The sequence below is a fragment of the Salvia hispanica genome, chromosome 6 (genome assembly GCF_029641045.1).
Source record: "Salvia hispanica isolate PSC_SH4W2 chromosome 6, Shi_PSC_v1, whole genome shotgun sequence".
Classification (NCBI taxonomy): Eukaryota; Viridiplantae; Streptophyta; class Magnoliopsida; order Lamiales; family Lamiaceae; genus Salvia; species Salvia hispanica.
In genome coordinates this window covers 10389845-10416302 of record NC_142697.1, presented here as the reverse complement: position 1 = coordinate 10416302, position 26458 = coordinate 10389845, and the positions used below count along the sequence as shown (strand labels likewise).

General features: G+C 37.5%; 1 long non-coding RNA gene across 1 annotated transcript; it reads right to left on the bottom strand.

Moving 5' to 3' along the window:
* Positions 1 to 7410: 7410 nt before the first annotated feature.
* LOC125203382 (uncharacterized) lies at positions 7411 to 8565 on the bottom strand. Its single transcript, XR_007173352.2, has 5 exons — positions 8309 to 8565; positions 8163 to 8250; positions 7940 to 8002; positions 7692 to 7843; positions 7411 to 7607 (listed from the first exon to the last, which is right to left on the bottom strand). It is a non-coding gene; the product is annotated as an uncharacterized LOC125203382 (long non-coding RNA).
* Positions 8566 to 26458: the final 17893 nt, after the last annotated feature.

Genomic DNA, 26458 nt, shown 5'->3' with positions numbered 1-26458 from the left:
TAATATTTTAAATCTGATATTATTTCAGTTATGTATTTAATCTGATATTATTTCAAAATTATCATTCTTCTTCCCTTTTGTAATCCTTCACTTTGTTTCTTTATTTCAATATTAGATTTAATTTTATAAAATTAAATTTTAAATTTCAATTTTTAAATATCAATATATTTTTTAATTAAAACTATTAATTCATGGACACTATAAATATTGATTAAAACTATTAATTTCCCTTTTGTCATCCTTCAGCTGAATTGAAGAAGTAAAAAAAATTATATTAATCATGATGGAAAAATAAGAGCTATTCTATTTAGCCTTCGTTCGGTTGTTATAATAATTGCTTGTGATTGAATATTATGAAGTTGACTAAAAATTTGATCATACTAAAAATTTTATATAGGAGTATTTTTGTTGAAATTTTCTAGTAAATTTTGATTGTTTTCAAATTAATAAACGAAAATTATATTAGTCTTACATTAGATGCATATTTATTTCAGAATAAATCGTGTTATATGATCTATTTGTGATTAAAGCTATTAAATATTGACTATAACTAAGGTGTTGTCATACCTTATTGATTAAATATTAGGCACTATCAAATATTGATTATGACTATTAATTTTTGTTATTAAAATTTTTTATTGATATTTAAAAATTGAAATTTAAAATTTAATTTTATAAAATTAAATCTAATATTGAAATAAAGAAACAAAGTGAAGGATGACAAAAAGGAAGAAGAATGATAATTTTGAAATAATATCAAATTTAGTGCATAACTGAAATAATATCAGATTTAAAATGTTAAAAGTGTAAAAAGAACAAATTGCCCAAACCCCCCGAAAGGGTATTTTCGACCGAAAACGGTGAAAAAGACCATTTTTGAGAGCATTCACAATGGTTGGGCCGATGAAGAGGCCTTCCGATCGGCCCTCATCGGCCCACCATTGCAGGGAAAGGGCCGATCAACTGCCCCCTCCATATGGCTGATATATCGGCCCAAGCCGATGCATATTGGCAGATGATCGGCCACCCATTGCTGGGAATTGGCCGATCATCGGCCCTCCCTTTTTTTTGTTTTTTGATTTTTAATTCTATTTTATCTAATGTAAATACCACATCCCGTTCTTTACATTTCCCATACCAACCTCTTATCTCCTCTTATTTTATACAATACTCTTTCCCACTCTACTAGAATATCAATGTCTTCCAATAACGATTCCGATGACGAAGTAATAAACCAAGTGGTACAACACGTGCAAAAAGATATAAAAGTGTAAAAAAAATCAAGTGAAAATGAAATGGAAAGGGATAGACCCTTTGGAAAATGCTGATGTAGAATGAAGGGCTCTCTAGGAGGGCCTTCCACTATGAATGCTCTAAGAATGAGAAGCAGCGTCAGCTTTGCAGAAATCATTAATCTGGATGGTTTTTATCACTTTCTTGTATTTCTTTCATTTCCTTTCATTCTTGTTCTGTTTTTATCCCAAAATTCTATATTGTTTTCTTGGAGTATTTTATTAAGACAGATTGTGTGAGTGAGTATATCTATCTGGAAAAAGCGATTGTGCTGATTACTTATCGACGGCTTCATCACATAAACATATTTAAAAGAAAGTGAAAAGTTGGCAGTTAACTTTTTTAACCATGAGAACTGGAAAAGGTGTTTTGGAGCTGGGTTGGCCTGTTAAGATGTTAACATTTCTAAATGGACTTTGGTATAAAAATGATGGCCCACTAAAACAAATATATTGGCCCAAACAAAAGGCAAAAGAGCAAAGATTGATAGGCCCCAATTGCCTAATCTAAACACCTGCGGCGGAATGGCAAGATTAATTAGATTGATAAATTGATAAATAAATCATTTATTTTTGAAGCGATAAATAATCATAAGTAGGACTGAATAATCTAAACCATGTATAATGTAAGGGTCCTCTACAAGCTTATAGCATCATAATCTAAAACTAAGACCAAATTTACACCTTTAAATTTTATGATAAGTGAATGAGATTAAAGCTCATGAATTTCAATAAATAGCAAAAAAAATATCTACAAATAGGTGAGATCGTCATTTTGTTATCATATGAGAATTTTTTTCGTTTTTTTTTAATCAACATAGTTTTATTGCAAATATCAACACAATGGAATGAGTATTTCAACATAAGTACATGAAAATATCAACACAATTTTATTGATATTTTTCATGCATTATATTGAAAATTTTTTATGCATTTGTTGACATACGAAAACAAAAATAATAATTATCAAATTTCATTATCCGAACATCGTCAGAACATATGCAATTGAGATCTCGTTAGAATCCTTATAAAATTACCTTTAATCTTATATATTTTTTGTAAAAATAATTTAAATCGAGAAAGTTACATAAGTTTAAAGGTTTGAGATGATTTTGAAGAGATAGAAAGTACTCCCTCGTCCCGGCTAAGATGACACATTACTTAGCCGGCACGGGATTTTAGGAGATATTGGTTAAAGTGTTTAATTAGAGAGAGAGAAGGTGGGTGTAAGTATTAAAATAGAGAGATAAAGAAAGATGGATATTTTAATAGGAGTGAGAAAAAGTGGTTGAGTGTATTAATTGGAGAGAGAAAGATACCAAAAAAGGAAATGTGTCATCTTAGTTGGGACAAACTAAAAAGGAAAACGTGTCATCTTAAGCGGGACGGAGGGAGTAGTTAGTTTTAACTTTTAACTACTATTTAAGAATTGAAATTAATACCTAATTTTATTTACTAATTATTTAAATTTAAAATATAATCCATTTGATATTATTTCAACCACAAAATCTCCTAATCTAATAGCTAAGACTTAGTCTTATTTTGGGATTGCTAATTAGTTAGCAATTGATTACAATCATATTATGTACTACGGAGTATAACACAACATAAAGTACTCCCTCTATCACATCTCAAGTGATTGACTACTTTTTGGCACGTGTTTGGGGAAAATGATAATACATATTTAAAGTAGAGAGAAAGTAAAGTAAATAAGAGAATAATGTAGATACGACTCTCTTCTATATTATTCTCTCTCTTACTTTACTTTCTCTCCACTTTAACTATTTATTATCATCTTCGCAAAACAACGGCCAAAAAGAAATCAATCACTTTGAGCTGGGACGGAGGGAGTATAATTTTTTAGATTGTAAGTTATATTCCCTCCGTCCCACAGGAGTATGCATATTTGTGTTCACAAATTTTAATATACAATTGATAAAGAAAAAGAGAAATAGAAAGGAAATTAAAGTAATTAATGTATTGTTAGTGGAGAATGAATCTCATCCTATTAAAAAGAAAAAATGTTTTCAAATTGAAAATTGCATACTCTTGTGAGACGGACTAAAAAGAAAACAATGCATACTCTCATGTAACAGATGAAGTATTACATTAAATGGTTGTATTAAATCAAACGCTTCATGAGGACTAAACTAATACTCCCTTCGTCACAAGGAAGAAATAGAGTAGAGATAAAAGTGTTTCTGTTATTAGTAATGAGTCATTTTGGTTGGAACAAACCAAAAAGAATTATCGGTCATCTTTAGTGAAACGGATGGAGTACAAGTCTATATTAGTACTCCCTCCACATTCAAAAAATAGAAACATTTGCAACGGCACGAGTTTTAATGCACAATTGGTAAAGTAAGTGAGAAGAATTGGTAAAGTAAGAGAGAGGAAAAGAAAAATGAGTAAAGTAAGAGAGAGGAAAAGAAAAAATAGTGAAAGTAGAGTTAGTGGATTGTGGGGTCCATGTCCTAAAATAGAAAGATTCTAAAGCTTCTATTTTTAAGAACGACACAAAATGAAAATAGTTGTTATTTAAAAAAAAACGGAGGGAGTATAAGCGTAGCTGCAATGAGCAAGCCATTTTGCCTCAGTTTTGTCTTTGGAGACGAGATGGGGAACGAGACCCTGTTGCAGGTGGCTCACGCACCCTCCCCACCTCACCCAATCACAGTTAGTCGTAAAGCTCACTCGCCCCCCTATAAGTGGGCTTGTACTGCCCAATTAAAATAATTTATACAGAGAGAATTTTAATTATAAAAAATGATTTTTATTTTAAAAAAAATCTTTTTTAAAACTAAAATAGAACTATGATTTCACAATGTTCCATACTTAAAGTTAAGATTCGTGAATTCATGAAAGATTTTTTTTTTTTTTAAGTGTATGTTATGCTTTAGTGAACCCTTTCATAGATAGATTATCAACTCCAATCATATTTGTGATTTCGATATGAGATAATTGGTTTTACACTTAAAAGGGAGTTTTTATTGCTTTATATGTAAATTTGTTTGTTTCTAACACAATATCAATGTTTAGTATTGTGGTAAATATGCTTTGATGAATCCTAGAGCTTTTGTGTTCAAACCTCAAATCCAATATTTTGTTTTAAATTTGATTTTTATTATATTTTTCTCATTTTATTGTATTCTTTTTTCTTTTACGACTTTTTCTAATACAACCATGTTATATTTATGAATTAAAGTGAATATTTTATTTATAATGAATTTCATATTTTAATTAAATTGAAAAAGTAGTTTAATTAGTTTTTATAATAAATAAATTAAAATTGAAAATGAATAGAAAATGAAGTAATGGAATCCATGAATAATTAAGAGAATAGATGGTGAAGAAATAAATGGTGGTACGTGTTATCTCTTGTTTAAGAGATGTGGTAAAAGTGATTTGGTAACCATGAATAGTTGAATAGATAAGATGATTAAGGGACATGGTTATGAATGCCCTAAACTTTATAAGTGGTTTGGTGGACGCATATTTTAAGGGACATGGTTATGAATGCCCTAAACTTATATATATATATATATATATGTTTGTGTTAAAATGACAACTCCTCTTAAAATGACACCGTAACACCACTTATACAACAATATTATAAACGCTACACAGCAATATCCAACACGCTAGACAACAATCTATAGATTGTTGTCTAGCGTGTTGGATATTGCTGTTCAAGAAAAATTGTTGTATAAAGACCAGCAAATTGTTGCCCGTCTTTTATGGGGTTCTTTTTTTTGCCATGTGGCAGCTTATTATTCGTCCACGTGTACAAATGATGGGCTAGGAATGGTGGTATGATGTTATTTTAAGGGGTGGTGGCACCCTAACATGCCCATATATATATATATATATATATATATATATAGGGACGTGTTCAGATCAATAAGTGAAATTCTGTCAAAAATTAAAACAAATCTCAGTCATTGGATCTTGTAATGTAACCGTTAGATTATTGTCACGTGTCAGTAATGTAGATTACTAGTCAAATAATGTAACTTACCTAATAATGTACTATTTTAGTACAATAATGTAGCATTTTAGTCTAATAATGATAATGTAGCATTTTGGACTAATAATGTAACTTATCACATCCATCCAATCTCAGGATCCCAGGGCTGAGATTTATTTTGATTTTTAACAGAATTATATATATATATATATATATATATATATATATATATATATATATATATATATATGATTTTGATCAAAACAAGAATTGGTTTAAATAAAGAAATCAAGGCCGAATCTGGTCCTTAGGATTAGTTCAGATCATCTTAAGATTATACGATCCAATGGCTATATTAATGTCTTAAATATTATTATTCTAATCTCTAATAATCCTCTAAGGTTATTTATGTCATATCATCTAAACGTCTGTTATGCAATTCCTATAATTTTGCCTCTCACTAACAAATCATATGCGTGAGTGATGAATTATCATTCCATAACTTCTACTCTTTTATATCTTCCATATTCATCAGACGATCTTCCATTCATCTTCCATTAATCTTAACTCCAAGGAGATTTATTATTCTTGTGCAATTAGTGTCCAGATTTCGTCGTTATGTCGTGTTCCAGATCAATCTGTTCCATTTCCAATTCTATACCATCGTCGTTGGCAGATCCCATATATACTGCAAGTTAATACTATATACCATCGTTTCTCATATCATTTTTCATTTCAGCCGGCGGTCATAATCGTAACCTACAAATATGGCATCCGACACACATTCTACTTCGCACGTAGATAATCAATCATACTCCGTTCTTGAGAATACATGTTATGGTTATGTTTTTCATTTTCATTTGTTTGTTAGCTCTGATCCATATTTTTGTATTTTTTACAGTCACTGTCTTCTCTGTTTTATAAATCTTTTTATCTATATTATCTGATCGATTTTTCTGCTATGCTTCGATTTGTGTTTAGTATGACCGATTTTCATGGAAGATAGTTTGTACGCGTTGTATGCCGCGATTTGTCTTTATTATGACATATTATCATTCTAAATTCAGTAGATGGAAACTTGTCTTTACTTCATCGTTAATTTTTAGGAGTGTTCTAATTATGAATTATTACAGATTTAAATACACCATAAATGCCCTGTAAAGCTTAAACCATCTGTTGGTCATAGCTACCCAACATTGGACAACGCCATTGAGTTTGAAATCTCCTCTAGTTAAGGTTGTTCATATTGTCCAATGCCAAGATGTAGCAACGCATGTTTATGTTGCTGAGAAGAAGAAGGCACAAACAATTTTGTTGGGAGAGATTTTGGGTTTGTACCAGGCTGTATGTGTCGATATTGATCAAATTCATGAGCTGATATCTATAGTTCGTGAAGCAAGACAACAGATTTTCGTCGACGGTGTAGTAACGTCTACAGCCCAAAAGAAGAAACTAATTGAAGAAATTATGAAGTTTGATACCATGTATTTTGTTTTTGAAGTAACGACAGTTTTATGTTTTTTTTTTAGTCCATTTTATTTGCAATGTCACGTTGTTTGAAATTACTCAGTTCGTTAAGATTTGTATTATGCATTCTGGTACTCATTAGTTTTTTTGTCATGACTCGAATATGGGATTATTATGACTCAATTTACCCATAAGTTTCCATGACCCAAATATTCATCTAGTGTGACCCAAAAGAATAGATGATGTTTTGGGCATTATAACAGTATTCTTGTACTCCGTAGTTTTATGTCATGTCTCGAATATTCGATTATTATGACTCAATTTACCCATATGTTTCCATGACTCAAATATTCGTTTAGTATGACCCAAAAACAAAGATGATGTTTTTGGTTATTGTTTGTGTATTCTTCTCCCGTACTAATATTTGATTTTTTTTTTAATATGTTTAAAACATGAGAACAATCGTGTGTTTGGTTTTTTTAATATGTTCAAAACATGAGAATATTCTTCGGTCACACTAATATTTAGTAGTTTTATGCCATGCCTCGAATGTTGGTATATTATAACACAAATTAACTTAACAATGCTATGACACAAATATTAATTTACTATGACCCAATGTATCGAGTAATGCTCATCACATGGGCTATCGTCTACAAGAAACAAGAGGAAAGCATTCCAAGGTCATTGTAATGGAAGTTTATCTCATCTTACAGATGAAATAATATATAGTAACAATGACATCCAGCCGACATATAAACATGATATAAAAAAGAGAATTACAAGCTCTAAACATCGTTTCATTAAAATAGTGGTATTCTAAACATCCTTTCGGTACTTTTGGGATCGGCGGTATCTTCTTCACGTCGTTCTCTGATACACTACGTGACATCCAACCAATTGAAGTGAAAATTTTGCCAGATTTTGTCAATTTTAAGTCAATCGTTGTACGAAATCATACTAACCCTTTCCGTCAGGCCTCGCCGATCCAGAAACTCGAGTGTCGACCATTTTTGAAGTAGGCTTTTGGATCACCCTCCTCGTCGATTTCAGAATCGTATTAGTATGACATAACGTTACAATCAATTATCTTTGCCCACTTTTGCCTCCAAATTCGCTGCATCAAGACGAAGTTAATACTCTTCAATAAACAACAATTGTATAGTTGAGATACAATCACAATCAAATCAAGTCATGATTTATTTTGTCTGACCTTTTCCAGAATTAGTAACATCTCTTGCATTTGCTACCCCTTTTTCACTTTTTGCAGAGATTTCTTTTGTGATGTTGTACATGAAGCATCAATAATTTAGTGTTTAACATTTACACAAACAAAGCAGATTATGAAAAAACACACGAACAAAAAACAGAGTGCACAAAAAAGAACTAAAATTTCATTCCTTCAAATAATAACCCAGATAATGTAGTCGACATACCTTTCTGATCTTTAGGTTTTACCGGTGCCTTCTTATTCCCAATATTTTGTGCATGGACTAGGTTACAGCCAACCAATGGAATTGAATTCTGGGTCAAATTAGAGTTGAGTTTCGGTCAAATTGTAAAAAAAAAAAAACTTACAAACCTTTTCCATCATGTGTCGCGGTTCCAGAAGATCTTGTGTCCACCATGGTTGAAGAAGACGCTCTACAAATCGTGCTTGTCAAGTATGGGTTTAAAGTCAATTTTGATGCCCAGAAGATTCCTTCGTCGCCGAAAATATAGTTTGAGTTTAGTAGGGTTTGGGTGATTTTGACGCAAAGACGATTTGGGGGATTTTGATTCTAGTCTGTAGGGTTTGTTGATTTAGTGATGTATTTTTTGTGAGAGAGAGGAATTGAATGGTGTGGGAACCAAAGAATCAACTTAATAGCGTGTGGAGTAATGATCACAATTAATCCGCTCTTAAAAAACGGAAGGGCGGTTCATTATATTTTCAATCCCCAAATTACCCTTACATGACACAGATCGCTCCTATTATGACCCACAGAAAACGTTGACCAATCCAGATCGTGGCCATTCATATCCAAATCTCCAAATCTAATGGTGGGTATATGGCCTGTATTTCTATACTTAGGGGCTTCTTTTGATAGATGAAAACCACATATATAAATATATATATGGATTTTCTATCTTTTGTTCTATTGTCCTTCTCAATCTTGGCCCTCCATTTTCAAGATCTAATGGCCGAAAATAGAGCCTGATTTATTCAATTTTAATGATTAAAAAAATTCGAAAAGGGTGTTTAGGGGAGTAGTAAAAATAGGCAGTTATTGCAATTCCATGATTCACGCCTTCTGTTACATATTTAGTTATATTTTATTTCTTTTCCTTAATTAAATCTCAACATGTTTATTTCTTTCTATGATTCATCGATTTTACTTCAATTCTAACTATTTTTTCGCTAAAAAATATTGGAGAAATAGGAGTTCAATATTCTCGTCAGTTTTTGAGTAATGGATATGTCTCTTACAAGAAATAATGTACGCCTAATGTCTAATAATGTACCGTCCGAATTTAAATAATGTACGTGTTTAAGGGAATAATGTTTAGGCTAAGTAAAACTAAATAATGTACACCAAGTGACCTTTAATGTACACGCATAATACTTAATGATGTAATTGTATAAGTATTTAATGTTTGGCAAGAGTTGAATTCATACCCTTTGGGTTTAGCAATCCATGGGGCTAGGTTGTAGTACCCACTCTCAAACAAAACCATCACCAAGGGCATGAAGTTTGATTCATTCCCCTAGGGTTTATCAATCCATGGAGCTAGGGTATAGTACCACCACATGAATTATATTTCATTTTGTAATGTGTGTTTTAGATTTGGTACTGTAAATAATGTACCAATAGTATCTAATAATGTACATTTGTAGCAGTGAATAATGTACAGATTTTAGAGATAATTTTGAAAGGAACTTGAATCCACCCTTTGGGTTTAGTAATCCATGGGGCTAGGTTGTAGTACCCACTCACAAATGAAACCATCACCAAGGGCATGATGTTTGATTCATTCCCCTAAGGTTTATCAATCAATGGGGCTAGGATATAGTACCACCACATGAATTAAATTTTGTTTTTTAATGTGTTTTAGATTTGGTACGGTAAATAATGTACCAATAGTATCTAATAATGTACATTTGTAGCAGTGAAATTGTGCAGATTGTAGAGAATAAATTTAAAAGGAACTTGAACTCATGCCTTTGAGTTTAGCAATCCATAGGGCTAGGTTGTAGTACCCACTCACAAACAAAACCATCACCAAGGGCATGAAGTTTGATTCATTCCCCTAGGGTTTATCAATCAATGGGGCTAGGGTATAGTACCACCACATGAATTATATTTCATTTTTTAATGTGTGTTTTAGATTTGGTACAGTAAATAATGTACCAATAGTATCTAATAATGTACATTTGTAGTGAATAATGTACATTTGTAGTGAATAATGTACATTCTTAATAGTGAATAATGTACATATTATGCTTCTGTCGGGCACCGTCGGCAGTATAGGTGGTTCTCTTTCTTCCCTCTAGATTTTCTTTGAGCAGCTTCTTCTTGGGCTCTACTAGACTCTGTCTCGGCCAATCGCTGGTGAAACTTCTGTGCAATGGCAAGAGAAATCACATCATCGGATGCTTCATCAAAATCCAACCTAGGTTGCTTCGCTGCTGTCGAGAACAAGGCAACAAAACATGATGAATAATGTATCAAATTAAACTAATGTAATGTACAAAATGGTATAAATAATGTACCAAAACAGATCCATTTAATGTACATAACTGGCTAAATGATGTACATTAATATGATCCACTAAAATTGAACAATTAATGTATGCATCTGATTACATGACGTAACATGATCAAACAAATAACTTATTAATTGATTCACAATTTCAGAGAAATACACAAATAATGCACTGCAAATTATCAAACTTCCACTATCAAGGATTAAGAATCATTTATGAACATAAACCCAAATAAAATGCTAATGAACAGAAACCACAAAATTAAACACAATTATTAACAACAAACCAATCAATCAATAATGAAGAAAAACCCAATTGAAAAACCTAAAATCATTAATGTAGCAAATCAAAATCAAAATTCATCACCAAACGAAAAACTGTAAATTGATAGAAGTGTTGATTTACAGAAAAAACTTAACAACAATGAACACGAAGTGCTGATTTACATAAAAAACTTAATAACAATGAACTCAAAGTGCTGATTTATAGAAAAACCCACCATAATAACTTTGCTAAAAACGCCGAAGCTTCATAACTTACTCGAAATCGCCGGATTTGATTCAGTTTCCACCAAATCTGCATTGCAATGGCAACCGTACAACGATGAAGAAGGCTGAAACGACTGAGAAACGTAGAGTTCACTTGGCCGAAAGGTTTTCACGGAGATAAAATAGCGTTGAAAACCGCTTTGGTGGTCTCTTCTCGGCGGCTAGTTTGACTAGGAGTGGAATTAGGGGAAAGGGTTTTGATCGAAATTGGAATGGCGGAGGCGTTTGGAATGAGAGAGAGTGTGTGGAAGGGAATATCCTGCTTAATTATTGGACCTGAAGTTTTTAAACGTGTGATATAAATGCTTTGTTTACATTTCTACCCCTATAATGCACCAATTCCACCAAATAATGTATCACGGAGTCAGTTATGAAATCTTAATCTAGACCATCCTCCCTTTTAATCTAATGGATGATATTAAGAAGGAAGTAGACATTAAGGGGGCAATAGGACCTTAATGCTCCCATATATATATATATATATATATATATATATATATATATATATATATATATATATATATATATATATATATATATACTATAGGGTCCCCTTATTCCCACAACACCTTCTTAGTGTAGAACTAGAGACTAAATATTAGCCATTGAATTTTAATTTAGTGGCTGAGATTAGAGCTCCTACATCTTAAATTCGTATTTCATCTTATGAATTAAATTGTTCAGCCAAAGGGCATCTTAGTCATTTTGTTCAGCCAACTGGGTAAAAATGAATTTAGCGTAAATCAAGGGAGGCTGTATTAGGGTAAAACGAAAAGTCACCCTTTCACTCTTCCCGCTCAACGTTTCATCTTCCTCCCACTCTCTCTCCCCTAACATGGCGTGTATTACTCCCATTATCTTCACCCATTCACCGATTAATTTCTTCCGTCGGCATTCTCCACCACAGCTTATCTGTGGAATTTCAACATGGTGGAGACAAGAACTGGAAAACTGAACGGTATTTGTTTTCTCCACCATTTTTTACCATTTTACGAAAACCCTACAACCTAACCTCGGAAATTTTGGTTTTAGATGAGCGGATGTTGCACTCCAAAACTTCATCTGGTGTCGGTGAGTTCAAAGCATTTATTAATTTTGTTTAGATTTTGTGTTTTCAAATTCTCATTTTGCTTCAAATAATTTCAGCGCATATGGTACATCCTTTATGTTTTCTGATTCTCGTTTTAATGGGTAAAGTTCAGGCCATATGGTAATTTAGTTCATCCTTTATGTTTTCTGAATTTTGTGTTTTCAAATTCTCGTTTTGTTTTCTGATTTTGTGTTTTCTGATTCTCGTTTTACTGACCTAGTACAACTGCATTCAAGTGGAAAAAGTAAACCGGGACGCACTCCTAATACCAAACCGATGTCCACCGCAAATCAAATCCAACCAAACCGTTCTGGTGAGCCATCCACAATTTAGGAATTTTAATTTTGGTCCACACTTTTTCATTTGATTTTAGTTCATTAAAGTGTTCCTTTTTTTCGTTCAAGCATCGGTCAATCGAATAAAGTATGGTCTGATGTAACTTAAGTAATGAAGTTATTCGATGAAGTATTTTGAACATCAGCTGAACTATTTATTGGATGAAAATGAGAATGATTTAGCTGAAGTTATGAAGTTATTCGATGAAGTATTTGAAGGAACTGGCAGCGGAAGCGCTGGTGGACACTAATTAATTTGCATGAATTAACATAATTAAGCAATCATTAATCACACCAATAAATCACATAATAATCAGATCTATTTAGAAGATTATTTAGACAAAATCTATTCGCGTAATTCTTACATGTATCATGCTCATAACTTGAATTAATCATGCTTTAGAATATTGAAACCTAAAACATGCTTTTCTACGGAGCAGAAAAATACCTAAATAATTCTCCAAAGAATTGAAGATGGCTAGCAGCTTCTCCACGTGACGCTTTGAATACTAGACCACAAATCTTCTCTCTGGTTCCCGAACTGTACTCCGATATCAGTGTGGGTTGATCTCACCAGAATACTAGGACTTAAATAAAGAAGACAGAAGAAATCCTTTTGTGAATAGGAGTGGAAATCGAAAATCTCCTCAGCTGGGGGGGGGGGGGGTCAAAAATTTTGAAAATTTCAGTGCTGAAATTGTGATAATTCTGTCTCCTTTATTCTCCTATTTATATTAAGTTCCTTTTGGGCCCAGACAGGGATCTATGGAAGGTTTTGGATATGGGATCATCCAATTTACTTTTTACTAATTAAATTGAACCCACAATTTAATATAAGTTATAATTGGAATATTACGAGCAGCCACTACAGAAGTAATATTGAACTTTCCCTATCCAAATCCGAAATTATAAGTAATCCGGGTTTCCGTTTAACTTTCATTTCCCGCGCTTAAGATAAAAATATCCGTTAATTAATTAATGCCTGCTTGGACTTAATTAATTAACTTCTTATTAATTCCAAGAGTGGACTTAGCATGAAACGCTTATTTATTATTCATAGAGTAATCAAACTCCAACTAGCTAGGTTCCGAATAATAAAACCTTGTTTCGCGCTCCTCTTGAGGACATTATCAAACGAGAATCACCTCGCGTACGATTCAATATAATAGCAATCCTAGCACCGCTAGATATTGATCACCACTACCCAATATATCAGGATCATTGGGTTACGAAAAACCCGCACCATTTGATAAGTCAAAGTAATGCATAATCAATACCGTATACTCAATGCTAACCTACATTGATTAAGAAACAAATATTATCAAGACCTCGCCTTTCAGTAGATAGCCCAAGGACTTAGATCCGTTTAGTGCTATACCACACCAATGTCATCTTATTTCAGTATGGCTTAGAAATATGCGGACTGACATTGCAACCATTCTCGATGGATAGTCAAATTCCATCTAGGTTGTGAAATTCATCTTTTTCTTTGTTTAGAACTGACCGTTTTACCTTAAAGTGGACGACGCCCATAACCGGTCTACTAAAACAAAGACTTAGACCTTGTTAAGTTAACTTTTACATTTAAACATGTATTAACATCCATTAAATGTAAAACATAACAACATTATGACAAAAATAATCTGTTTTAAATAAAATAAGAGTTTTACAGTATTCAATCACTCGAAACGTGATTTCTAGTATACAAACTCTAACAGTATTTTGAACATCAGCTGAAGTATTTATTGGATGAAAATGAGAATGATTTAGCTAAAGTTATTTAATTATAAAATAAAGTCTTGTCTACTTCTGATGAAGTATTTATTTGTGATTTGTGTCATTTGGTGGTTTTGTGAATGATTTATGTGTGTGATGTATGAAGTGTGTTCATTTTAAGATGAATTGGTTCTAATCTCTTTTTGTGTATAGGTCATAAAAATTGTGTGAATAAGATGAATACATGTGATTGTATGATGATATGAAATGATTATTTGATCTGTAAGATCAATCCATTCTATGCATTGGATTCATTATGTATGATTTTTTCATTTGAACTTGTTGTGCATAGAGAAAACAATAGCTGCATCTAGTAAGGAGATTGCTGCTGACAGTAAAAAAGGCAAATCCGTAAATGATCGACAAGAGAAGGTTAAGAAATTACTTCATTCTTGTACGCCGGTCAGCGTGCTGAAAGGTTTGAATCACGAGACATTTCTTGTTTGTTTTTGAAGTACAAAATGTGAAATTTGTGCATTCAATTGAATAATGTGTTTTTGTATGGTAGAAATGATGAAAACGGGTGGCTCGCCGTTAGTATGTGGTGGAAATGATACAGCAGGGACGAACCTGCATAAGATAATTACACCACAAATAGAAGGTTAGGCAGGCAATCCATTGTGATACCAAATTTTAGATGTGTAGATTGTATGTAATGATGAATTAATTATTTAATAAGCTGAAGTATCTCCTAAACGACATAAATGCACTTTGGGAATGAAGTGGTTTCACATTATTGTTTATTATCTGATACTTTCAGGAGCTTCAAAAGTTGATCGAGAACAAGCTAATAAAGAAAGGAGGTCAAAACAGAACGACATAGTACAGAAAGACAAGGGCAATAAAAACAATGATGGAAACAATGATCCTACTTTAGGAGTCGATAATTCCAAAGGTGTGTTTTATTAAATTATAAGTATAATATGTTGACAGGACCCTAGAGTACAATGCAGGTGCGGTGTGATATGTGTCACTCGATCTAACAGGTCCAGAGGATTCGACTAGACTTCAGAGGCTAGCAGATCATGAAACTTATCAGAAAGGGGTCGTTGGGTGCACTCTGTTCCTTCAAAAACCTCAACCCACTATACTACAACTTAGCACAGGGAAGTAAAGGATCGATCCTACAAGGACGAAGGTGCTACGAAACTGCATTTGAGGATGTTTTGGGAAAGAAAAGGGGTTGGCTGCTGCCACGCAATTTTGTGGGTCGAGAACTTAAAACTACTAGGTCTGAGAGATAAGCAAAACTTTACTCTACCTATTGGGTTTAATAAATCAGAAGAACTTTACTCTACCTACTGGGTCTAATAAATCTGAAGAACTTTACTCTACCTACTGGGTCTAAGAACTGAGAGCGTACGGAACATACATGACTTAGGGAAACTGAGATATTTTAAAGTTCTAAGACAACTGGAGTAAACTTAACTAGACAGACTTTCCTAATTTGGACAGACAAGCATAAAGCAAAAAGCAAGACAAGTTTCCTTAAACTACCAGCGACTGGAAAAGCATGCAGAAAAGTGAAAGAGACAAAATGGATCGTACTGACAGGGTCTGGAGGATATGCAGAAAAAGTAAAGTACATGCAGAAAAGTACTGACATAAAGCAGATCTGGTTCTAACTACCAACAACTTCATCTTCTTCGGGAATCAAACGAGAATAGCAGAGAAAACAGAGTTTTAAACACCATGAAAACAGAGCAAACTTAAGATCTAGATTTAAAACAAGAAATTAAAGCCTAACCTAACAGATCTACGCTACTGGACCTAAAGGATGCAGAAACAGAAAGTAAATAGCCATAATCATGCACAACGTAAACATCAAGCACCAAATATGCGAAACTTCAACTCTAAAACACCAAGATTCAACAAATCCAAACATCTCCATATGCAAATCCCCAACCTCCAACAACAAACCAACAGATCTCAGCTCCAAACATCCAACAACAAACAAAGAACGAAAGCTAAAAGCAAGAGATGAACATAAACTCAGAGATAACCAACCGGAAACAAACATAAACTTCCATAATAACTAGAAATAAGTCTGAATCCAGCAGAGCAAAGTCAGAAGCTAAAGTTGCGAACTTAAAAACCACAAAGCACTAAACGAAAGCAAATAGAATTGTTTCTTCGCCTTCACAGGGCGGTGTTACACAGCAAAATAACGATGACGATGAGAACCAAGGTGGCCAGAATCCTCCATGTCCAAGTGCGCAGCAACACGAAAATGAAAATTTGAAGTATGCAACTAGAACTAGAGCTAGGAAAGCGTAGAAGCGGCTGTTCACGGTCTTTTCTTGTTCTTGCACAGGCACTTCCTCATCAGTTTCCAACGTCGGCCCTTCATAACCCCGCCCCGACCTCAAGGTGATTTGACTAATGTTTGCTCGGTCCGGCGGTTTGATGGTAGCAGGAAGTTTTCCTTCATTCCCTCGCATCTCATTCAAGGAAACTGCGATCTGAGAGAGTTGTTTTGCCATCATGTCCATGGCGGCTTTATGTTCAGACTGAGCATCTTGTAACTTGTGCACCATGTCATTGTTGGAGTGTAGGTTACCTTGCATGTACTGCTGTGAATTCACTAGATCATGGACCATGTCATCCAAACTCCGCTGTGGTCTAGAGTTGAATTGACCAGAATTTGGTCCTTGACTTTGGTTCTGACGATAGTTGCCTTGATGATTGTTGTACTGGTTGTTCGACCCTTGATTTCCCTGATGGTTATTGTACTGGCTACCAGACCCTTGATTCCCTTGATGGTTTGGTTGGGAATTCTGGTAGTGTCCTTGATTATTTCTCTGATGAGGTGGCACATAGGAACTCCATGGATTGTTCTGATTTCTGTTTCCCCAATTAGTTTGGTCCTGATTCCTGTACCCTAGCTGCAATTGTCCCTTTTGACCTTTCCCTAACCAGTTGGACTGCCTCTCCGGAGGGTGTGCATAATTCGTGAGCTGAAGTGGAGGTGGCTGGCCTTGATCATGGTCAGTCCATCTGAAGTTTGGGTGAGTCCTCCATGGAGCGTCCCTCTGTCTTCCTTGATTCCAACTTCCATCGGGATTCCAACTTCCCAGCGAATTTGCTTGAGCTTGACACTCCCCTTCGCAGGGCTGACTGTAGTATGGTTGAAGTTGCCTTTCCTCTTGACCAGGGGGTTTCTCAATTTCCACTGGAGCATGCGGATTGTATTTCTCAATTGCATTTAGCAAGGCCTTTTCCAGTTTATCGATCCTATCTTCCACCTTCTTGTCTTCTTGATCCATCACTGCATTAGCTGATCCTCTCCTCAATATGCTTCGCGGGTTATTGATAAGGCTAATTTCATGCATCGGTAATGTGCAAAAAAATGTTATAAATTTCTGGGTCTAACACGTTTCCTAAGCCAGGTGTGTGAAGAAAATCGCTAGATCAAGGAAGTAATGAAGGAGATGGTCTAGCGAGAGAAAAGGACGAAATGAGCAGGATTTACAAGGAAAATTGGCGTGACGGGGGAGTCTACAGCTGAGGGCAACAAAGTCATTATCAATACCTCGCTGGACCCACTAAAGCGCCTATAAATAGAGAGGAGCATGCAGCGTAATGGATATAGTTTTTACTCTTCTTAGCTCATACATTTACACACACTTGGGAAAAATTCTGGGGATAATCGTGATAGGGGGGGTACTTTCTAAAGATTTCAAGTTTGGTAACACCGTCCTAGTGAGGGCGAAGATACAATTGTTTTTAATTTCAGCTGTTTTTGCTAGTTTCCACCGTCGAACTTCACTTTTGGGAGTCGACTTTGATGTTGATGATGTTTAACTGCTTATCGCTCATGGATCTGAGTTTAGCTGTTTAATTTCAAGTTATTTTGCTTAGATCTCTCTGCTGTTAGCGTAATTCTTAAATTGCTATGTCGATCTCTGCTTATTTCGTTATTGAGGTGTTTGATGTGGAATTTGGTGACAGATCTGTGGTTGATTGAGTCTTCGGAGCTTAAATTTGTAAATCTGACGTGATGGAGAATTTCTTCTGTTTGGAGTCCGTGTCGGACGCTTGGATCCGGAGTGGATTTAGCGTCTGAATGTTGGTTTTGGCGTGTGAAAGAAACAGTAGATGATAGACTTGTTTTATTTCCTTTGTTTTCTATTTCACTTCGTCTAGGTATGCAGATCTGTTAAGTTCTTCGTTATTTATGCATAGATTTGATTTCAAGTTAGTAGCCCTGTTTTTGATTTGCTTATGTGTTTTCTCAAGAAGTTTTATGCGAATTTGGTTGTAGAAGACGATGTCACTGTCAGTTAGCACGAGAGTTAGTTATTCTGCCACTTTCCAGTCGTACTCTGCTTTTTCTTAGATGTGGTCCCACCGTAGAATTATCTCCTAGGTCTAGCTGTTATGTTAAGTTTCTTTCTAATATTCCCAGGTCAAGTTAATTTTAATTTTCCTCAACCCAAGAAAATGCGTGGCAGCAGCCAACACCAAAAATACTCCCAAATCCTTGATTACGAGTCTTACGCATCCTTCTCTGTGGGATCGATCCCTACTTCCCTATACTAGGTTTAGTAAAGTGGTTGAGGGTTTTGAAGCGGGGAAGTACTTGTGTGTCCGACGACCGGGATTCCGCACAACCTACGAGTTCCTAGATCAAGTGATCTAGTGGATTTGCTGGATCTGGGGAACCTGCCTTATTTGAATATCGCAACACTGCACACACACTACACTTGTACTATCACATCCCAGCGAGCTTCAAGTGGCGCCGTTGCCGGGGATGGATGGCGTTTGTTGTATTAAGGATTTGGTGTAAATATTCTAATTTTTGTATTTTCTTTCTCCCTGACAGTTTATGAAAGCGGGCTTCCAATCTGGAAGTTGGGCAAGTTCATCTGGATCAGGGAGTGGCCAGTACGAGTGGCGAATCAAGCAAACTACATCTACCATCACTACTAGATCAGGATTGAGAACGGAAGATCCATTCCCGTTCGAGTCAGAAAGTGAAAAGGAGTGGAATTCATCGACAGAGGAGAATCCAGGGACATCAACCGAACCAGAGCATTCCGAGACCGAGGAGGAGAAGGACCCAGATATGGCTCATCTACTAGACCTCGATCCGGAAATAGGGTCGCTCACCGCACATCTTGACGGTGAACCCGCTCATGCTATAGTCTCGAATCCACGACGGAGGTCGATCGACATCAAGGCAAATGTGCTTGGAGTTCTACCTACTTTCTCTGGGCGCAGGAACGAATGCCCTTATGAATTTCTGAACGAGTTTAGTAAACTATGCAGCATTTTGAAGCGACCCAACGAGGCAACAGAAGAGGACTATCGTCTTCGAGCAATTCCGTTTGCTCTCAAAGGGAAGGCGAACACTTGGCTGCTGAGGCTTCCACCGGACTCGATCAACACGTGGAAGGATTTTAAACTGGAATTTTTGGATTACTTTTTTCCATCTAATAAGACGAATGCCTTGAAGAAGGAGATTCAGGAGTGCAAACAAGAATACGATGAGTCCCTAAGTTCTTATTGGTCCCGCTTGAAGGGGCTGCTGGATGCTTGTCCAAACCACAGGATGATAGAAGCGGAGACTTACTATTTGTTCTATGAAGGTGCAAACCCTGAGTCAAAGGACTTGATGAACTCCTCGAGCGGGGGAAATTTTACTAAGAACAAAGCAAGTGAAGCCAGGGAAACGTTGGGGAGATTGATTGAGGCAAAGAAGTCCTATGATAACCCGCGAAGCATATTGAGGAGAGGATCCGCTAATGCAGTGATGGATCAAGAAGACAAGAAGGTGGAAGATAGGATCGATAAACTGGAAAAGGCCTTGCTAAGTGCGATCGAGAAATGCAATCCGCATGCTCCAGTGGAAAATGAGAAATCCCTTGGTCAAGAGGAAAGGCAACTGCAACCATACTACAGTCAACCCTACGAAGGAGAGTGCCACGCTCAAGCAAGTTCGATGGGAAGTTGGAATCCCGATGGAAGTTGGAATCAAGGGAGACAGAGGGACGCTCCATGGAGGACTCACCCAAACTTCAGATGGACTGACCATGATCAAAGCCAGCCACCTCCTTTGCAGCTCACGAATTTTGCACACCCTCCGGAGAGGCAGTCCAATTGGCCAGGGAAAGGACAAGAAGGACAATTGCAGCTGGGATATAGGAATCAGGATCAAGCTAATTGGGGAAACAAAAATCAAAACAACCCAGGAAACTCTTATGTGCCACCTCACCAAAGGAATAACCAAGACAATTTTCAGAATTCCCAACAGAACCATCAAGGGAATCAAGGGTCTGGTGGCCAGTACAACAATCAAGGGTCGAGTAACCAATACAACAATCATCAAGGAAATTTTCGACAGAACTAAGGTCAAGGACAAAATTTTGGTCAATTCAACCTCAGACCACAACGGAGTTTGGATGACATGGTCCATGATTTGGTAAATTCACAGCAGTTCATGCAAGGTAACCTACATTCCAACAATGACATGGTGCACAAGTTACAAGATGCTCAGTCAGAGCAAAAAGCCGCCATGGACATGATGGCAAAACAACTTTCCCAGATCGCAGTATCTTTGAACGAGATGCGAGGGAATGAAGGTAAACTTCCTGCTACCGTCAAACCGCCAGATCGGGCAAATATTAGTCAAATCACTTTGAGATCTGGGCGGGGTTACGAAGGGCCAACGTTGGGAGCTGATGAGGAAGCGCCTATGCAAGCCAAAGAAGGGAAACAGAGTCAGAAACAGCAAGAAGGAGGCGCTGAACCAAGGGAGATCATTGTTCAGAGAGACCCCCAGAAGGAAGATTTAGGGGGATCTCTACCTCGACCAAGGGACCCGTTCTTCCTAGACCCCGAACCTGAGGAAGTAAGTAAGGAAGGAAACAAAGGAGTTGATGAAACCCAGGCTGGGACTTCCACAAATGCAGTAACGCGAGCAAAACCATTTCCATATCGTGGGGAGGCGAAGAAGAAAAAGGATGATACAGAGGATCTCATGGAGATTTTCAGCAAGTTGGAAATCAACTTGCCATTTTTGCAAGCCTTGAAAATGCCCACAAAATTGTGATTGGAGAAAACTGTGTCTGCTGTGATACAAAAAAGAAGGATGCCCTCAAAATGCACAGACCCAGGTATGTTTACATTACCCATTTCCTTAGGGGATATCAAGGTTGAGCATGCCATGTGTGATCTAGGGGCGTCAATAAATGTTTTGCCTCTTTCAATCTATAAAAGGTTAACTGGGGTAAGAATGGTTGATACCAAAGTAGTAATCCAGTTAGCAGATAGAACTTGCATTTGCCCGGAAGGAGTGTTGGAAAATATTATAGTCAAGGTGCATAAGTTTCTATATCCTGCTGATTTTTACGTGATCAAAATGAATGATAATGAGTCTGCTGAGTCCAGTGGGGTACTTTTGGGGAGGCCATTTTTGCGTACGGCAAAGACCATTATCGATGTGTTTGATGGAACAATTTGCTTGGACTATAATGGGGAAAAATATACCTTTAGATGTTGAGAATATCTATGCTATTGATGTTATTAACCATTTAGTCCAAGAATATCTTGAGACAGAATTGATACAGGAACAGATTGATAACTCGGAGTTGAGCCATTCGATTGACAAAGAAGTTGTGGGATGGTGTGCAGCAATGAACACAGAGGAATTGACAGATGAAGAGCTCATGGAGGCCATTATGGAATTCTGCAGGAACCCGGAATCAGCTAGGTCCAAGGGATCGGCTTATGTGGCCAGTTTGGAAAAATCTCCTGGGTTAGGGAAAGAGACTTCACCAGAGAATTCAGAAAAAAATCCCTTGCCCCAGGAGATGAATGGAACGAAAAAAGAGCTGAAAACACTTCCACCAGGCCTTAAGTACGCTTACTTGGAGAAGGACGAGACATTTCCAGTTATAGTCAACAGCAACTTGACCAAGGAACAGGAGAAGGAGTTGTTAGAGGTAATCAAAAGGAACAAGAAAGCAATAGGATGGACTCTCTCAGATTTGGTGGGAATAAGTCCAGATCTTTGCATGCACCACATCCGTCTGGAAGAAAGTGCAAAGGCTCATCGAGATGCACAACGGAAGCTGAACCCAAACATGCGAGAGGAAGTCTTGAAAGAGGTATTGAAGTTGCTTGCTCTAGGAATCATTTACTCCATTCCTGACAGTGAGTGGGTCAGTCCTGTCCATATGGTGCCAAAGAAGTCTGGGATACAAGTCATCAAAAATGAGAAGAATGAATTGGTACCCACCAGATTAGTGACAGGGTGGAGGATGTGCATCGACTACAGGAAGTTGAATGAAGCCACAAAGAAGGACCATTTTCCTTTGCCTTTCATTGATCAGATGCTGGAAAGATTGGCAGGCAAACAGTATTTTTGTTTCCTTGACGGATACAGCGGATATTTCCAAATCTACGTTAATCTGGAGGATCAAGAGAAGACCACTTTCACGTGCCCTTTTGGTACATATGCATACCGAAGAATGCCGTTTGGATTGTGTAATGCACCGGGGACTTTTCAACGATGTATGATGAGCATTTTTTCGGATCTGTTGGAAGTATGCATTGAGATATTCATGGACGATTTCACCGTCTATGGGAACTCATTTGATGCTTGTTTAGCCAGCCTGGATCTAGTGTTGCAGAGATGTCAGGAAAAGCATTTAGTGTTGAACTTCGAGAAGTGCCACTTCATGGTGACTGAAGGCATTGTCCTAGGTCACGTGGTTTCTGAGAGGGGTATCCAGGTAGACAAGGCAAAGGTGGATGTGATATCAAAATTACCATACCCTACGAATCAAAAAGAGGTGAGAGGTTTCCTAGGCCATGCAGGGTTCTATAGGAGGTTCATAAGGGATTTTGCAAAAATCGCGCAACCACTCACTCGGTTGTTACAAAATGATGTTGAATTCGTCTTTGACGAAGGATGTGAGAGGGCGTTCCAGCTGCTTAAGGACAGATTAGTATCAGCACCAATAATCAGGGCACCAGACTGGAACCATCCTTTCGAGATAATGTGTGATGCGAGCGATTTCGCTGTGGGAGCTGTCTTAGGACAAAAAATTGATGGAAAAAGCTATGTGATCTTCTATGCTTCCAAAACACTAAATCAAGCTCAGAAGAATTATGACACCACGGAGAAGGAAATGTTAGCCATCGTGTATGCCTTTGAAAAATTCCGACCCTACCTTCTTGGGTCAAGAGTTATAGTCTTCACGGATCACGCAGCAATAAAGTACTTACTGGCTAAGAAGGAGTCGAAACCAAGGTTAATCCGTTGGGTGTTACTTTTACAAGAATTTGATTGGGAAGTACGAGATAAAAGAGGAACGGAGAATAGGGTAGCAGATCATTTGAGCAGAATCTTCCAAGGAGAAACAGAAGAGGCTATACTCGATGCCTTTCCCGAGGAACATTTGTACCTTTTGGAGAAATTTCCTAGACCACCTGACTGGGAAGCAGTTTTGGCTCTGACCGGTCTAGGGAAATCAGATAAAGGGAAGCGCACGCTGAATGCAGAACCATGGTTTGCTGATCTAGCCAACTACTTGGTCACAGGAGAGATGCCGGTTTCAGAAGAAGTTTCCCGGGCCCAGAGGATGAAGATTAGAAGCGAATCCAAATTTTATTTTTGGGATGATCCTTACCTGTGGAAAATGTGCTCAGATCAAGTGATTAGGCGCTGCATTCCCGAATTGGAACAAAGAGATGTGTTAAATCATTGCCACGCGTTAGCATGTGGAGGCCACTTTGGACCAAGGAAGACAGCGAGGAAGGTTCTAGACATCGGATTTTATTGGCCAACATTGAATAAGGATGCTTTCGAATTCTGCCAGTGTTGTGAGAGATGCCAACAGACAGGGGGAATTTCAAGGAGAGATGAGATGCCTCTGATCCCAGTGATCGTGTGCGAAATTTTTGATGTGTGGGGAATGGACTTTATGGGACCGTTTCCGTCATCCAGTGGGAATACCTACATATTGGTTGCAGTGGATTATGTATCTAAGTGGATAGAAGCCAAGGCCACCACAACTTGCGAGTCAAAGGAGGTGGCGAAATTTCTCAAGGATAACATTTTCAACAGATACGGAGTTCGTAGAGCCATCATCTCAGACCAAGGAACATATTTCTGTAATCGCACCATCGAGGCTTTGATGAAGAAATATGATGTACACCATAGAGTGTCAACTCCTTACCATCCTCAGTCTAATGGCCAAGCAGAGATTTCTAATCGCGAGATCAAGGCGATATTGGAGAAAACAGTTAATCCGTCAAGGAAAGACTGGAGCAAAAGACTCGGGGACGCATTGTGGGCCTACAGAACTGCTTTTAAAACACCTATTGGAATGTCACCCTACAGACTTGTGTTTGGTAAGATGTGTCACTTGCCTGTAGGAATTGAATACAAGGCATACTGGGCAGTGAAGGAAATGAACATGAAGCCGATAGCATGCGAAGAAGAGAGGAAGTTGCAATTGCAAGAGTTGGAGGAACTTCGGCTGGAGTCGTTTGAATCTGCCATGTGGTACAAAGAAAGAACGAAATTATGGCACGATAAAAACCTCCGGGTCAAGGAACTTCATGTGGGACAGAAAGTGCTCCTTTTTCAGTCTCGGCTTAAGCTCATGCCAGGGAAACTGAAGTCTAAATGGATTGGCCCATACACCATCGTTGGCATCCGAGCAAATGGAGCAGTAGAGATCCAGGGAAGTGCTCCAAACTCTGTTCCTTTCCTTGTAAACGGTCATAGAGTGAAAGTCTATAGGGATAATTCTGAGTTGTGTGTTGTGGACGAGATTCCACTATACACACTCCCTATTATTGCCTAGAAGGACGAGGGTAATTTCTGATGAATTCCTGGTCAAGGGGTAAGCTGATAATTTTGAAAATTCACAACTAAACCAGGGAATCTCGGAAATACAACATGTAAATAGTTTAATTTTTTCTCTAAAAAAAAAAATGTACTTATGTGTATATAATTCGAAGCACCAGACTCCTAGGGGAACCCGTATTTTATACCCTAACCTCGACCCAGGGGTCTGGAATCTTCAAATTTTATTTTGTAGGGCATGGTCAAGGGGATTCGCCAGGAGAGAGCCTGAAGGAAGGAGTCAAGGAGGGGAATGATATTTTGAATTTCAAATTCTGGCCGATAATTATGGGAGACGTACGGTTGCTTACATCACGCCTGCAATCGCACCATCTTTTCACCAGAAAAGGCAACCGTCGTCCTTCTCTCTCCATCATTCCTCATTAGACAAAAAAATTTGTGTTTGCTCTTCCTTCTCTCTTCATACACTCTCTCTCTCTAAGAGACAGACGAGACCCTAACAACAAAATCGCCCAGTTCTTTTCGTTTTCTTTCAGATCTATACCGATGGATTCGACCAAGGGAACTGAGTATGACCCCACTTTGTTGGCCGAATTAACACAGAAGGTGGGAAGCATAGAGAAAGCGAAGGAGGTGTACGCCCTATTCACCGCCAGTCTGATGCCGTCTGCGCCGACTGTACCATCACTGCCAATTCCGGCGGATTCGGCCGCAACACCGGCAAATCTCTCTGAAACAAGATCGCAAGTCGCGGAACTACCTCATGCATGGGGCATTTCGCAAATGGCGGAGTCTGAGGACGGTGAACAGACGCATGACGAGACCTTGAAAGAGACAGAAGGTAATGTACCGGAGAACCCTAATCTTGAGGGTAGGGAAATGTATGAGGGGGAAACCCCTACTGCTGATGAAATTCTAGAGGGGGAAACCCCTATTGCTGTTGAGATATGTGAGGGGGAAACCCCTGTTGTGTCTGAAGTTCGTGAGGGGGAAACCCCAGTTTCTGTTGAAATTGCTGAGGGGGAGACCCCTGTGTTTGAGAAGGCTGTTGAGGGGGAAACCCCTATGTTTGAAACAACTACTAAGGGGGAAACCCCTACTCCAGGAGATGTCAGGGGGGAGAACCCCATCTATATCGTGGGGGCAACCCCGATGATGGTTGAAGAGGGGGAAACCCCAGAAAAGCTGTTGGCGGAGTCAGATCTACATTCGACGGCGGAACCGGAGCCCGAGGAAGGGCTAAAATTGATCGTGGACCTGGTTGATGACCAGGAAACAAGTGAGCCCAAGATTGATGAAAGGGCCGAAAGGAGGCGCACCAGGAGAAGCCTCCTTGACGAAGTTGATGACTTCATGCCTGAAGCGACGGAGACAGAGGCGCGCTTGGCCAAGGAGAAAGCAAGAAAAGGAAAGG